Source organism: Lissotriton vulgaris, chromosome 1_1, assembly GCF_964263255.1.
Source record: "Lissotriton vulgaris chromosome 1_1, aLisVul1.2, whole genome shotgun sequence".
In the NCBI taxonomy this organism is placed as follows: Eukaryota; Metazoa; Chordata; class Amphibia; order Caudata; family Salamandridae; genus Lissotriton; species Lissotriton vulgaris.
This window is the reverse complement of record NC_141685.1, coordinates 94,615,577-94,630,687: the sequence shown is the minus strand read 5'-3', so window position 1 is coordinate 94,630,687 and position 15,111 is coordinate 94,615,577. Positions and strand designations below refer to the sequence as shown.

Below are 15,111 nucleotides of genomic sequence, written 5' to 3'. Positions count from 1 at the left end.
CCACTCCTGGGTCAGCACAAGCAGCATCACGGGCAGTGTCTAACTCCGCTACCACAAACATTCATCAACATCCAAATCCTCGTGACCAAACTACCCAAAAATGGTTTCTAGATAAGCAGCCAGCCCTGTAGTTTCTGCCTCTGTGTACTAATTTGATGCCAAAGTTGTAATTTTAAAAACACCCATATCAACATTACAGAGGCCTTTCTGACACCATTAAGGTTTCAAAGCAAAGGGCTGTGATCTGTGAACTTTAAAAGATGAATGCCCCCAGACCTCTTCTGGACAATAACAAGCATTTATTTGCAATGCAATAGGTCTCGCGATTGCGAGATTTAGAGCTATTGGCACTGTAAATGACAAGGCCTTTTATTTACGTTTTAAAAACAAAAACATAAATAAAAGCAATTGTCATTTACAATGCCAATAGCTCAACCTCGCGTAAATGCGAGACCCCTTGCATTGCAAATGCTTGTATGTTGTGAGCCCTGCTGGATGCTCCACGTTTCATTCATGCAGGGGCAGGGTTCACTTCTCACCTCACACCAGTTCAAGCATCTGCAATTATCGTGCAGATGCGGTGATTAGGATAAGGGAAAGAGTTGCCAGCAAAGCAAAGCTGATCACGGCCACAAACTCTGCCCTGCCCAGTCTGCCGCACCTGAAAGGGATGCGGGGGTCATAGTTCCCCTTGAGCCCACGGCCCCGCCTCTGGACTTGAGCTGCACCACGGTTGCACACCCCGAGGGAGTGCGTTTCCCACCTCTAAGTGGTACAATGGCATTTTCAAAAGGATGATGGGCTCCTGGGGACTAAGTCGTAGTTAGAAGGCCGCGGTGCCATGGGCAGCTGCCCACACTGGCCATGCCTAGCGCTGCCCCTGCCAGGGATCCTGCCCGGTAGATATCTTGCCCCTTCATCTCTTATCTTACCTCTCACGTGGACTCAACTGGTATTCAAAATACCCTGGCCCTCATTCACGTGAGGGGTCTCGCCTGAGTATGACACCACCTTTAGACAGCTGTTCTCCAGCCTCCTAGCCAGGGCGCCCCCTAGAGCTGACCTACCCCCTGCTGGCCACAGAGCCACATAATCCTCTGAACCTAGTGTCCCCTTGCAACTATGTCCTACTGAACTGTGTACTATTGAACTGTGTGCCCGCTGTATTATAATTTGTAATTGCTGGTAGTCTTGCTGCATTGCTTGCCATCTTTTTGTCCTCGTAGCCCTGATTTATGTTTCGCTTTGCCGCTCTTCCGTTCCTTGTATTCTTACTTTCTTATTGTACTTTGTACTTACCAAAATAAAAACATTAATTAAAAAAAAAAAAAAGACTATCAACTCGGGACAAACATAAGGGTACATTATATTTTCATAGAGGTAGAAATGTTGGGTAATGCCGTCATACTGGAGAATGATCCAATGCGACCTTAACAATGCATTGCTATAGTGGAGGTCGGAGTGTGGCAGGGTTGGAGGACACTGAAAGAAGAATAGAGAGTTTGAACAAGCGAACGCACAGAATCACAGAGCTCCTCAGCAGAGAATTTGGATATCCTCTGCACCATCCCAACCCTTTCCTTTATTTAAAATACATTTTCCAGTTTTAAGAGAGCGCGAACGTCAGATGAGTACACTGAATGTCTTGTTACACCCTATTCTCCCATGAGATATTCGATCAGCCTCGCAGAGATTGGGAGTTAATTTTAAACAAAGCGTTTTTTTTTGGTACAACCTAATTTCAGAGACCCTCTTGTGTAGCTTACAGCAAGTGAATGCGCTTGGCAGACTCATTAGCAGAGGCTCAGAGTTTTAAGCGCCACCTGCAGTGTAGCATCCCGCCCCAAACCGCACCTACTATTGAAGCAAAGTATGCAAATCTACAATGAATGGCGAAACTACGCTGCAATTTTATCTGTGGAGCACTACTAACAAGCATTTGCAATGCAATAGGTCTCGCCTTTGGGAACTTATAAGTGTTTAGCCAGAGATATTGACTTTACCTATGTCTTTAAGCTGTGCTGTACAGAAGTTTGCAGCATGCTGAAAAGTTATAATAAAGAAGCGCCAGAAGCATTTTTGTTACCTTAGATATGACCAGAAAAGCATTATGTACAACTAAACAACCATATTATTAAAGTATTAAAAATAATGTCTTGAGTTTTTTTCGTCCTTTCAATGCTGGTAACTTGTATCTGCCTGTCCCAATGGTCACTTGCTGTGTTTTTATTTGTTATGGGGGCATAAATAACAGGAGGGTGAAGGTCAGTCAGTCAGTCAGTCAGAGTGAGTGAGAGAGTGAGTCAGTGAGAGTGAGAGAGTGAGAGTCAATGAGAGAGTGAGTCAGTCAGTCAGTAAGAGTGAGTCAGTCAGTGAGAGTGAATGAGAGTGAGTCAGTCAGTGAGTGAAAGAGACTGAGTCAGTAAGATAGTCAGTCAGTGAGAGTGAGTCCATCTTTAAGCAAGAGTCAATCTTTAAGCGAGAGTCAGTCTTTTAGTGAGTCAGTCTTTTAGCAAGAGTCAGTCAGTCAGTGAGAGAGAGTGTCAGTGAGAAAGAGAGGCAGTCAGTGAGAGAGCGAGCCAGGGAGAGAGAATCAGTCAGTGAGAGTCAGTCAGTGGGAGAGAGTGAGTCAGTGAGAGTCAGTGAGAGTGAGTCAGTGAGTGAGTCAGTTAGAGAGTTTGTGAGAGAGTCTGTGAGAGTCAGTGAGAGAGAGTCAGTCAGTGAGAGTGAGCCACTCAGTGAGAGAGAGTGGGAGAGTGAGTCTGAGAGGGTGAGTCTGTGAGAGGGAGTATGTGACAGGGAGTGAGAGGGAGTATGTGAGAGGGAGTGAGAGAGTGCCTGTGAGAGTGTGGCTGTCAGAGTCTGGGAGAGAGTGTCTGTGAGAGTCTGTGAGAGAGAGTTTGTGAGAGAGTGTCTGTGAGGGTCTGTGAGAGAGTGTCTGTGAGGGAGTTTCTGTGAGCGAGTGTCTGTGAGAGTCTGTGAGAGAGTGTCTGTGAGTCAGAGAGTATCTGTGAGTCTGAGAGTGTCTGTGAGAGTCGGTGAGAGTGTGAGTGTGAGAGTCTGTGAGAGAGTGTCTGTGAGAGAGTGTGAGAGTCTGTGAGGGACTGTGAGCGTGTCTGTGACAGTCTGTGAGAGAGTCTGTGAGAGAGTGTCTGTGAGAGTCAGTGAGAGTGTCTGTGAGAGTCTGTCTGTGAGAGTGTCTGTGAGTCTGCGAGTCTGTGAGAGTGTCTGAGAGAGTCTGTGAGAGAGTATCTGTGAGAGTGGGTCTGTGTGAGTGTCTGTGAGAGTGTCTGTGAGAGGGTCTGTGAGAGAGTCCATGAGAGAGCCTGTGAGAGAGTCCGAGAGAGTCCGTGAGAGAGTCTCAGAGTGTCTGTGAGAGAGTGTCTGTGAGAGTGTGTCTGTGAGAGTATCTGTGAGAGACTGTCTGTGAGAAAGTGTGAGAGTGTCTGTGAGAGAGTGTCCGTGAGAGAGTCTGTGAGAGAGAGTCTGTTAGAGAGAGTCTGTGAGAGTCTGTGAGAGAGTCTGTTAGAGAGAGTCTGTGAGAGTGTTTGAGAGAGTGTCTGTGAGAGTCTGTGAGAGAGTCTGTGAGAGTGTCTGTGAGAGTCTGTCTGTGAGAGTCTGTGAGGGAGAGTCTGTGAGAGAGTGTCTGTGGGAGAGTCTCTGAGAGTCTGTGAGAGAGTGTGTGAGAGTCTGTGAGAGTGTGTGAGAGTCTGTCTGTGAGAGACTGTGAGAGACTGTCTGTGAGAGAGTTTGAGAGTCTGTGAGTGTCTGTGAGAGTCTGTGAGAGAGTGTCTGTGAGAGTCTGTGAGAGAGTGTCTGTGAGAGTCTGTTAGAGAGAGTCTGTGAGAGTGTTTGAGAGAGTGTCTGTGAGAGTCTGTGAGAGAGTCTGTGAGAGTGTCTGTGAGAGTCTGTCTGTGAGAGTCTGTGAGGGAGAGTCTGTGAGAGAGTGTCTGTGGGAGAGTCTCTGAGAGTCTGTGAGAGAGTGTGTGAGAGTCTGTGAGAGTGTGTGAGAGTCTGTCTGTGAGAGACTGTGAGAGACTGTCTGTGAGAGAGTTTGAGAGTCTGTGAGTGTCTGTGAGAGTCTGTGAGAGAGTGTCTGTGAGAGTGTCTGTGAGAGAGTGTTTGTGAGAGAGTGTTTGTGACAGAGTGTCTGTGAGAGAGTCTGTGAGAAAGTGTCTGTGAGAGAGTGTCTGTGAGAGAGTGTGAGAGTGTAAGAGAGTGTCTGTGAGAGTGCCTGTGAGTGTGTGAGTTTGTGAGAGAGTTTGTGAGAGAGTCTGTGAGAGAGTGTCTGTGAGAGTGTCTATGAGAGTGTATGTGAGAATGTATGTGAGAGTGTCTTTGAGTGTCTGTGAGACTGTCTGTAAGAGTGAGTCTGTGAGAGAGTGCCTGTGAAAGAGTGTCTGTGAGACTGAGAGGCTCTTTAGTAGGGTCAGGATTTAATTAACAGTAATAGATGGAGAGCCTGAGTGCAATATGACAATGCCCAAAAGCAGGTAGCGCTCAAGATTGCTATTGAGAACTCAATTAGCAAAAACTACCAAAAAATCACTCAAAAACAATCACTGAGGTTGCATAAATAATTAAAGATTGTATGACCATGAAAGACCCATAAATTAATGACATCACAACAGAAAAACGTATATTATACGTATATTATGATTGAGTAGATAGGACGGTGATGTGCACCTGCAGGAGCTTCATTGGGAATTATACACGGCTGAGCTCGATCAGCCGGTAAGTGCTGGAACGGAGGCAGATGGCGGCTGCTCGCGTGAACGAAAGCGCTAGGCCACCAAAAGCTGCTGATACTAAATGTCTCGGAGCAGCTGATAAAATGTAATAAAATGCAACCAGGTGGATTTCTTTTTTAGGTCGAGCCTGGGCAGCGCATCGCTGCTCTGCAAGGCATGCTCTATTCAGGTATGGACTTGAAGCTCTGCTCACCTACGCCCATATTTCTCATTGGTTTGTGTCATTGCCCTTTGGAAACTGTGGCTTTTCATTGGTTAATCGGCTTGGTAGCCCCTCCTTAGTACCACCTTGTCTCATTTTGTAACCTCCCATGAGGACACACCCTTATACATGTGTTGTTGCACGGTAGGCTTTAATCACAGCCTCCAACCACCATTTCGTTTAATAGTTTTAACATGCCTACTGTTGCAGGCAGGACACGCTCTCTTATTTATTTTACATAGCGCGCCACGTAATAGGGGCAGCCTTGTCTTTGCTTTATTTGCTGCTCCAAACGCAGGCGCATGTTTTTTTTTCTATTCATAAAAAAATTTTAATTGCCTTATGCCGCACTTACACTTCAATGTCGGCCGCCCCCTTACCGTAAACTAGCAGAGTCTAAGGAAAGGGATGCAGCCACCATTAAAGTGAAAGCACAGCATGGGGCGCTTTAACAGAAAAAAAATGTTTTTTAGGTCTCGCCTAGCTATGCAGCGCAGCTGCTCGCTAAGCGAGAACTATCGTCACCGACATGCTTAGCGAAGTGGGACAGGAGAGGTGCACGAGCTTGTAAAGACATTGGAGACATGAACTGTGAACGAGCGCTTTTGGAGACATGAGCTGCGAGCGTGTACGGCGGCGTTAGCAGCTTCTCTTCTAGCGCTCCCCCACGCTTTTAGTTTTGCGAGTGAGTGCCCCTGGACAGCCCATATACATGCTCACGGCGTCTTGCGCCGATCGTTAGAGTCACCCACGCTCTCTAAACACATGTTAGACGTTGGAGCCACACGGGGCTCAGTAAGCCAATAATGCCCCCAAGTGCTGTAAAACTCAGCCTCGCTCACCTGGCTACTTTCTGCCTGCTCTCACTCACGTACGCTCCGCTCTCACTTCTGAGACCTCGGCTTGGAGCCCGACAGGCGGCAGGCAGAGAAGCGAGCAGATACCGGGGGCACGTGGGACAGCATTGCCCCTCCACCCTCTCGTCCCGCTGGCTCTTGTGCACTCCCTGCGCACACACCCTCATCCATAATTGATGCCTGCTTTGGGCAGAAGCTTCGGGCCGGGAACTAGAGCATCTGCTAAATTTATGGAGGAGATAGGGAGCAGGATGGTGCAGCAGGTTTTTCACTTTCTTTTCTGCTTGGCGTTGCGTCACAGGGAGGGCACTGCGGGTGTTAATCTGTCCCGCGCTGCGTGAGCCTCTCACAGGCACCTACACGGCTGCCGACCTCTTCCCTGCAGTGCTTGGTATCTGGACCGGAGACACCCGCGAGCAGCAGGTTAACAGCAGCAGCATGTGCCCACTTCTCTTCTGCTGCATTGTTTTCCTGCCCCGAGGAAAGGGATGGCTTACTTTATTTAACTACAGTAGATGCAGCTTCATTTTGCATACGTTATGCCACTTGATTGGTAAAAGAAATAAATGCAATAGCGCTATTTCAAATGTTGGCAGGTGTAGCTGTGACGTTAAATGGGAGCTGTGTTGATGTGTCTGACTGTTTTTGTATCAATACATCTGTCTCCCATTCCATGTTTGCATTGAGTAAAAGTCAGCCTGTTTCTGTTTACCAATCTATGTACAAGCATTTGTAATGCAATAGGTCTCGCAATTAAACGATTTTAAGTTATTTGTATTGTAAATTACAATGCCTTTTATTTATGTTTTAAAAACGAATCAAAAATAAAAGGCATTGTTATTTGTAATGTCAATAGCTCAAACTCGTGTACATGCGAGACCTATTGCATTGCAAATGATTGTTTTGTAAAAGCGCCCCATACTGCTCTTTCACTTTAATGGTGACCCACCCCTTCCTTTAGACACGGCTCGTCTAAGAAAAGGGGCCCGGCCAACATTTAAGTTAATGCGCTGCACTGGCGTTTTTACAAACAGGCATTTGCAATGCAATAGGTGTCGCATTTACGAAACTCTGGTAAATGCGAGACCTATTGCATTGCAAATGCTAGTTTCAATTTACCATGAGCAATATCGACCTTTTTCAAACAAACTCTTTTCCATGTGCACCTTTAGCATTTTCATGCTAAAGCAATACATATATTTTTGATAAAACAAAGAGGGTGGCACATAACTCAGTAGGCCACAGGTTGGTCTTTTAGACAGAAATGTGCAAATGCCAGGTCAATACACATGTCCAGCGCTTACAAATCCAAGGGCGTGAACACACATCTTTCCCGGGGTTGGGGCAATGCACCAGTGAGGAAAGACCAAGTAGAATGCATTACTTTTCACAGTTCTCCCATTAGAATCTAAATAATGTTGATAACTATGCAGTGTAAACATCTTGTAGAGTTAAGCACTTAAAGGAAATAGGCCCCAGAGCTGTGAACACTTCACAACTAATGTGCTTACACCATTTGCTTTGTGGAAACATCGAGCTGTAAGAAATAACACTAGAATCAGTTCCTATTGTAAACATTTTGTTACATTGAGCAGAAAAAAATAGTAGACAGAATGCACTCAACTATACCTGGAACAAGAAGCCAGGTGCTTTGAAATTCCGTTTAACTGTATCCACTCTTGAAACACCCGCCTAGGGGCACCCTGAGTAACTAGAAACTTAGACACCTTGTCCCAGACCCACCTTGACACCCAGTGATCTGTAAATGGTGCCTGCGCGAAACAACCTAACTAGGAAATTGCAGCTTGCTGATCATCATCGGGGCCCTGTCAAGGATGGCGAAACTGAAATGCTCTGTCACATACTTTCGACGAACCATAACTATAAGCGGATGTTGGCAATGTCCAACCCAGTGGCCCATACTCCATGGTGTACACATGGCCACATTGTGGTGGAGTTTCCGTAGCCCAGGTGGGCGTCGACATCCCACCTTTTTGTGTCCTTCCATGACGTCGGCATGCTTCCTGCGGAAGCTTCCACCCTTGGGCACCATCTTCGGATTCTTTTTTTTTCTCGTTTTGTGTGTTTGCAAATCCTTGGCAATGTTCAAGTAAGTTATTATTTTTTTTTATCCGCTTTGTCATTAAAGGTATCTTGTTTCAGTATTCTCCTTGTTTTTTCACCACCTTATTCTCCAGCCTCATCTTTCTGGCGGAGGTGGGTGGATTCGCTAGTGAATGCAGAAAGATCTTCAAGCTGCAAAACTACACCGACAGGTAAGAAACTATTCATTTTGCAGCGTGAATCTTTCTGGATTCACTATGCTGTGCATAGACTTTGTAGCGGTTTGTTACTTTTGTGGCGGCTGGGTTGAAGATGAGCGTTGACTGTTGAATATATGTTGAAGCACTTTCTGTCCTACTTGTGCTTCCTTGTTCATTTGTATATCCACACAGTAGTGCTTTGTGAACGTGTGCACTGAAGCCCATGTTGCCGCCAGGCATATGTCCTGAATGGGTGTGTTAGACAGGAAGGCTATTGTTGCTCCCTTTTTCCTAGTTGAGTGGGCCCGTGCCCCTTCCGCTAGTTCTTGGTCTGCCTGTTTGTGGCAGAACTGGATAGTTTGTGCGATTCATCGTGTGATGGTCCCCTTCGTTACTGGTCTACCCAGGGAACTGTTTGCGAAGGACACAAAGAACTGTTTTGTTTTCCTGTGTTCCTTCGTTCTTTCTATGTAGTGCATTACTGCCCTTCTAGTGTCCAGAGTGTGGAGTGCCCTCTCTGCGCTTGTGGTTGGTTTTGAAAGAAGCTTGGTATTTGAACTGTTTAGTTGATGTGAAACCTAGACACCACCTTTGGCATGAAGGTGGGTCTGTTCTCATCACCACCCTATCATTGTGAATTTGTATGTAGGGTTCTTGTAGCGTTAACGCCTGTAGTTCGCTCACCCTTCGCAGTGAGGTGATAGCCACCAAGAAGGCGGTTTTCATTGTTAACATTTGTAGTGAAGCCTTATGAATTGGTTCAAAGGGCACCTTCATGAGTTCCGTTAGGACTAGGTTAAGGTTCCATGCTGGCGGTGGCATCCTCTTAGGAGGTCGATCCTTTTTGCCCCTTCCATGAACCTCTTTACTATCTGTGACGTAAAGAAGCTTGTCCCAGTCTCTCCTCTTGTGTAGGCCACAATCGCTGCTAGGTGTACTCTCAGCGAGGATGAGCTTAGCTTTGCCTTCAGCAGGTGTGTGAGGTACCTCAGTACTGTAGACTCTTATCATTTTCCTGTGCAGTTTTTTCTTGCTGCACCATTGCGTGAACCTCTTCCATTTAGCCAAATAGCACTTTCGTGTGCTAGGCCTCCTTGCCCCTCGCAGTACCCGCAGGGTGCTTTCTGGTAACCTTAGGTGTGCAAACTATGTCTTCAGGAGCCATGCTGCTAGGCTGAGGCTCTCTGGTTCTGGGTGAAGTACCTCTCCTTTTTGCATGGACAGTAGGTCTTTTCTTTTCCCGAACTTGTGGGGTGCACCCTGTGCCATCTCCATTATCTGAGAGTACCACGTCTGCCTGGCCCATTGCGGTGCCACCAGGATCAGAGCCATGTTGCTGGTCCTGCACTTGTTGAGTACTCTGTGTATCAAAGGTATTGGGGGAAAAGCGTAAGCTAACGTCCTCGACCAGTCTATCCATAGGGCATTCCCCAGGGAACCCTCCCCTGGTCGCCTGGATGCGAAGCTTTGGCATTTTGCATTCTGGTGTGTTGCAAATAGGTCTATTGTTGGTGTCCCCCACCTTCTGCATAGCTTTAGCGTTTCCTGTGCATTCAGCTCCCACTCGTGGGATGCCGATGTCTGTCTGCTGGGCTAGTCTGCTTCCACATTGTCTTTCCCTGGTAGGTGTATGGCTAGCAGGTCTATATTTAGTGGGATGGCCCATTTCCATATCTCCTGCGCTAGGTTCGACAGTGGCGGAGATGGTGTTCCTCCCTGTTTGTTGATGTAGAACATCGTTGTTGTGTTGTCCATCTGGATCAACACTCTCCGGTTGTACAGTTTTGTCTGGAAGGTTTTCAGGGCGAGGAACGCGGTCTTTAGTTTTAGGTAGTTGATGTGTTTGACCGCAAACGCTGGAGTCCACAGACCCCTCACTCTGAGCTTGCTCATGTGTGCCCCCCATCCTTTCTGGGATGTGTCTGTGGTGATGGTCACTGTTGGGGTCGGTGGTGTTAGAGGCTTCCCTTTTGTTATGTTCTCCAAGTTCCACCACAACATTTCTTCCTGCACTGCGTGCGTTACAACCACTAGGTCTTCCCAACTCCCTGTAGCTTGTGACCATTGTTCTTGCAGCCATTCTTGGAATGGTCCCATGTGGAGGCGTACGTTTGGTACCAAATGTATGCATGAGGCCATCATGCCCATGACTTTGCTCGCTGTCCTCACTGTCAGAGCTCGCCCCTTCTGGTAGAGGTGCGTCTCCTTGATTAGCGCCTGCGTCCTTTTGTCGCTGGGGAACACTTTGCACTTTATGGTGTTGATCTGTGCTCCCAGGAAGATTTTTACTTGCTTTGGTTCCATAGAGGATTTCCCCCAGTGAATGGAGAATCCCAGGTCCATCAGAGTGTTTGTCACGCGCTGGGCATGTTCCTTGCATGTCTTGTGAGAACTTGCTTTTATTAGCCAGTCGGCTAGGTAAGGGTATACATGGTTCCCTTCCCTTCTTAGGTGCACCGCCACTGCTGCGAGGCACTTTGTGAACACCCTTGGTGCGGATTTTAGGCCGAACGCTGGGCTGTCAATTGGTAGTGATGCTTGTTGATGGTAAATCTGAGCAGGTGTTTGTGTCTCCTGTTCATTGGTATGTGCAGGTAGGCGTCCTTTAGGTCTATGGTGGCTATGAAGTCTCCGAATCCTATTTGTGGAATGACCTCCTGTAGAGATGTCATTTTGAACTTTTGTGTCTTTATGTATTTGTTTAGGAATCTGGGGGCCAGGATGGGCCTTAGTGTTTCGTCAACTTTTGGTACTAGGAAGTAAGTGGAGTACACCGCCTTTCCTGGCATGGTACCGGTTTGATGGCCTCCTTTTGGAGCAGTTCCTCCGCTTCCTTTTGAAGCAGTTCGATTTTTTTTCCTGACTGCGTCCTCTTTTTTGGTCTTCTGTTTGGTGGAGTCCTTTCTAGTTCTATACAGTATCCGAACAGTATGATGTTCAGGATCCACTTGTCTGTTGTTATCTTCTTCCACTCTCTGAAGAAGAAACTTAGCCTGCCTCCTACTGGTGTTACATGTTCTGTGATCTTTTGTCTGTGTAACCCATCTTTTGTTTTCTTGTGCTCCACCCCGGGAGGTCTCGTGCGGGTGGGCACCTGCTGTGTGACGGAGTCACTTAGAGGTTGCTTGGTGGCCCCCTCTTTTGTTCTGACCACGTCCATTTCCTCTCCCGTGAAAGGAGTGGCCTCTTTGTTGGTTGTGCCAGTTTAGTTTTTGGTGTCCCTGCTGCATCTGGTTGTCACCCTGGCCGGACTGCTGGAAGGTCTGGTGCGACGTTCCCGGCTGGTTTCCTCTCTGCTGTTCGGTCTCCGTGACGGGGTACCTCTTTTCATCCCTCTGAATTGCAGGGCTCCCATGGACCTTGCAGTGTCGTTCTCTTTTTTAAGCTGGGTGAGCTTGTCATCTACTGGTGCTCCAAAAAGTGTCTCTCCATTAAAAGGGGTGCTAAGGATGTTGTGCTGAACTTCCGGCTTGAATCCTGAGATTCTGAGCCAGGCTTGCCTTCTTTCAGTTTTTCCCATCATCATCAGCCTGCTGGATGTGTCTGCTCCATCTAAGGCAGTCTTAAGGCATGCGTTCACCACATTCTTCCCCTCTTCCACGAGGTGCGTTGCCCTCTGCTGGTACTCCTCTGGGAGGTTCTTCACCAGCTGCCCAATTTGGTTAGGGATTTGGTACTGGTGCCTATTTAGTAGGGCGTTTGAATTTGCCGTGCGCCAATGCATTGCTGTGTTCCTTTCAATTTTCCTCCCAGTCAGGTCCATCCTCCTGCATTCCTTGTCTGGTGGTGGCCCTGATGTTGTCGGCACATTTGCCCTTTTCCTTGCAGTCGCAGTGATAATGGAGTCTGCTAGGACAGTCCCCTTGATGTAGGGGGGATCTTTTGTGGAGTGTTTGTATTTTTTCTCGGTTCTTGGTGTAACGGACCTGCATATTGCTGGCTCCTTGAACGCCTCCTTCCCCTGAGCCATGACACTACTAGCATAGGGAGATACAGGCTCCTGGTCTGTGTGGGGAGTAGGGTCTCTAATAAAAAGCAAGATTTCTGCTTTTCCTCGTCCAGCTTGACCCCAAATGCCGTTGCCGCGTTCTTCACGACTATATTGTATGCCCCAATGTCGTCTGGCGGCGAAGGCCTCGAAGGGTACGTGTCTACGCCCTCTTCTGGGCTTTCGGTGTCGAGGTCCTGCCATTCCAGGTCCTGTGTCCCCGAGGATGCCGACCCAAGGATTGTCCGTTGGTCGTCGTCACCCGCCTCCTCATAGTAGAACTCATCATCCTCCTGGTGTTCTTGAGCTTCGGGGCTTTTCGGCGGCTCTTCGGCCGCGAAATCCTCCTCCTCTTCTTCCTCTTCGACGATTATTGTCGGTGTTTGACGGAATCGTGAATTGTTTGAGCCTTTCGTCGAACTCCCTCTTCCTTTGTAGGATGTTATCCATTTCGGCATCAAGCCTTCTCTTCTTTCTTTCCAGTTCGGCGGCCTGTTCGGCGTCGGACTGTTCGGCTGGTCTTTTCGTCGAAAATGTTGACGTCAAAATGGGCTTCGGGTCCTTTGTTGACGCCGAGGCGGTCTTCGGGGCCCTTTCTTTCAAAGTCGAACGTTCCTTCTCGGGGACGTGCTTCGACGACCTTGGCTTTTCGCCGGTCTTCGCCAACTGGGAGTCCTTCTCGAAGGATCCGCTGGGCTCTTTGTCCTTGGATGCAGCTGCGGCCGTGGAGGTTTTCGGCGCCAGTGCTCCCTTCGAGGACTTTGACTAATTTTTTTGAGAGTCTGATTCAGACCGTCGATGTTCTGTCGGGGGTTTAGGGGTCGACGACTCTCCTACCTCTTTAGAAGTTTTCTTATCGGTCTCTACGACCGTCTAGTCGTCATCTTCTACGGCGAAGTTATCTTCTTCGTCGGTCGATAGTCCCAGGTCTCGAAGGGACGGAGGTTGGCCCTTCCCTTGCATGGTGTAGTTGGCCCTTCTCTGTCGTTCTCTGACAGGGAGGGTCTTCGGTGTGAAGGCAGAGCAAGCGTTGCAATCCTTGCTCTCGTGGTCGACCAGTAGGCAGAGGTTGCAAACCAGGTGCTGGTCCTTCTGCGCGTACTTGTGGTGGCAGTTACGGCAGAATTTAAAAGGTGTGTTGTTCATTTCTTGCATTCAGGGGGCCCCCTGAGTGCGCATTCTCCATTGGACGTCAAAGTTTTCGAAGTTCTCCTTCCTCTTCGTCGTCCTGGCTTAAGTTTGTTCTTTCCTCGTCATCTTCTCAGTCTTTTCCTGCAAGTTCGACTCTTCTCTCGTCTATTCCCGTCCAAAACTCTGGAGCCTCTCGGGAACGATCCAGACCCAACGGCTGAAAAAAGAATCTGAAGATGGCGCCCATGGGTGGGAGCTTCCGCAGGAAGCATGCCGATGTCACGGAAGGACACCAAAAGGCGGGACGTCGACGCCCACCTGGGCTACGAAAACAAACAAAAAAACAAAGAAAAGACTATGATTCCGGACCCAACCACTAGACCGCAGAATAATGCACAGCATAGTGAATCCAGAAAGATTCACGCTGCAAAATCATTGTTAATGAGTATGTAGTCTATGGGACTACACCTCAACCCGCTTCTATAAGTAGGGGAGCCATGCTTGTCAGATTTCGCCCTCCCATGGACCGCCCTTAATCCTTGCTCCAAGCAGAGCACGGATTCGGACCGAGTAAGGAAGGCATCCAAAGTCCCTGCCACTCCCGCCCCCTCTTTGCGTGTGATCTTACTCATTTCCAAACTAAATATGTAGTGCCAATTATATTAAAAGAGTCTGCTTGTTTGCAAATATTGATGTTCTTTGACAAGTTATCACTCCCACTTAAGTGCAAACAATCCTTAACAAATGCTTACTTAAAATCCCGGAGTAAATTTTGGAGGGGTGGCCTGGTCCAGCCTCATCCGGTCACTGGCGGGCGCGGACGGGCCCACCCTTGCCCCGGGCTTCGCCCGTCCAACGTCCAGGCACGCCCGCGCGCGTCACACGCTGCGGGAGGCAGGAAGGTCTTTTAAACGCCTCCTGGTGCTTTGTAGTGAAGCTGGTGGCGTGCACCACTGAGGGATGCTGGGAGATGTAGTTCTTGGCCATCCGCGTCTGGGCCAGCAGGGTCAGCGGTACGGTCATCAGTTCCGGGTGATTCAGGCAGCAGTACGGGATCCAGGGGTGAGTACCAAGTAAGTCAAGACCCAACAGTAATATGGCCAACAAGTGAAAAACACGCATGTGCTGCGGGAGGCACGAAGGTCTTTTAAACACCTCCTGGCGCTTTGTAGTGACGCTGGTGGCATGCGCCACTGAGGGATGCTGGGAGATGTAGTTCTCGGCCGTCCGCGTCTGGGCCAGCAGGGCCAGCGGTACGGCCGTCAGGTCCGGGTGATACAGACAGCAGTACAGGATCCAGGGATGAGTGCCAAGTAAGTCAAGACCCAACAGTATTATGGCCAACAAGTGAAAAACACGTCCCGCACTGCGGAAGGCACAAAGGTATTTTAAACGCCTCCTGGCGCTTTGTAGTGATGCTAGTGGTGTGCGCTACTGAGGGATGCTGGGAGATGTAATTCTCAGCCGTCCACGTCTGGGCCAGCGTTACGGCCGTCAGGTCCAGGTGATACAGGCAGCAGTACGGGATCCAGGGGTGAGTGCCAAGTAAGTCAAGACCCAACAGTATTATGGCCAACAAGTGAAAAACACGTCCCCATATTTGGTTACATACAATATCATACATGTCTGATTTATTATTCCTATTACAGCGCCTTCTACCTTGAGAAGGCCCATCCTAGACCAGTGTGTGGACAAAACCCATGCCGACAAATCAAGGACAAAGGGATTGGGACATGGTCTAGGGACACTAACAAAAAATCCTACATCAAACCTCACGTTTAACTGATGGAGAGCTATGAGCGACCTGAAGCGTAATACTGAGAAAAAGTAACCTGTAGAATTGCTGCAAATTAAAGTAAATTAAGAAAAACTAATGAAGAACTACATAACCAAAGCTGTGTGACCTGGAAGCCGATTG

General features: G+C 48.3%; 1 protein-coding gene across 1 annotated transcript in view; it reads right to left on the bottom strand.

Annotated features, from left to right (window-relative positions):
* LOC147737535 (uncharacterized) overlaps nt 1-15,111 on the bottom strand; it is a 202,183-nt gene that overhangs the window by 82,423 nt on the left and 104,649 nt on the right. The window lies entirely within an intron of this gene.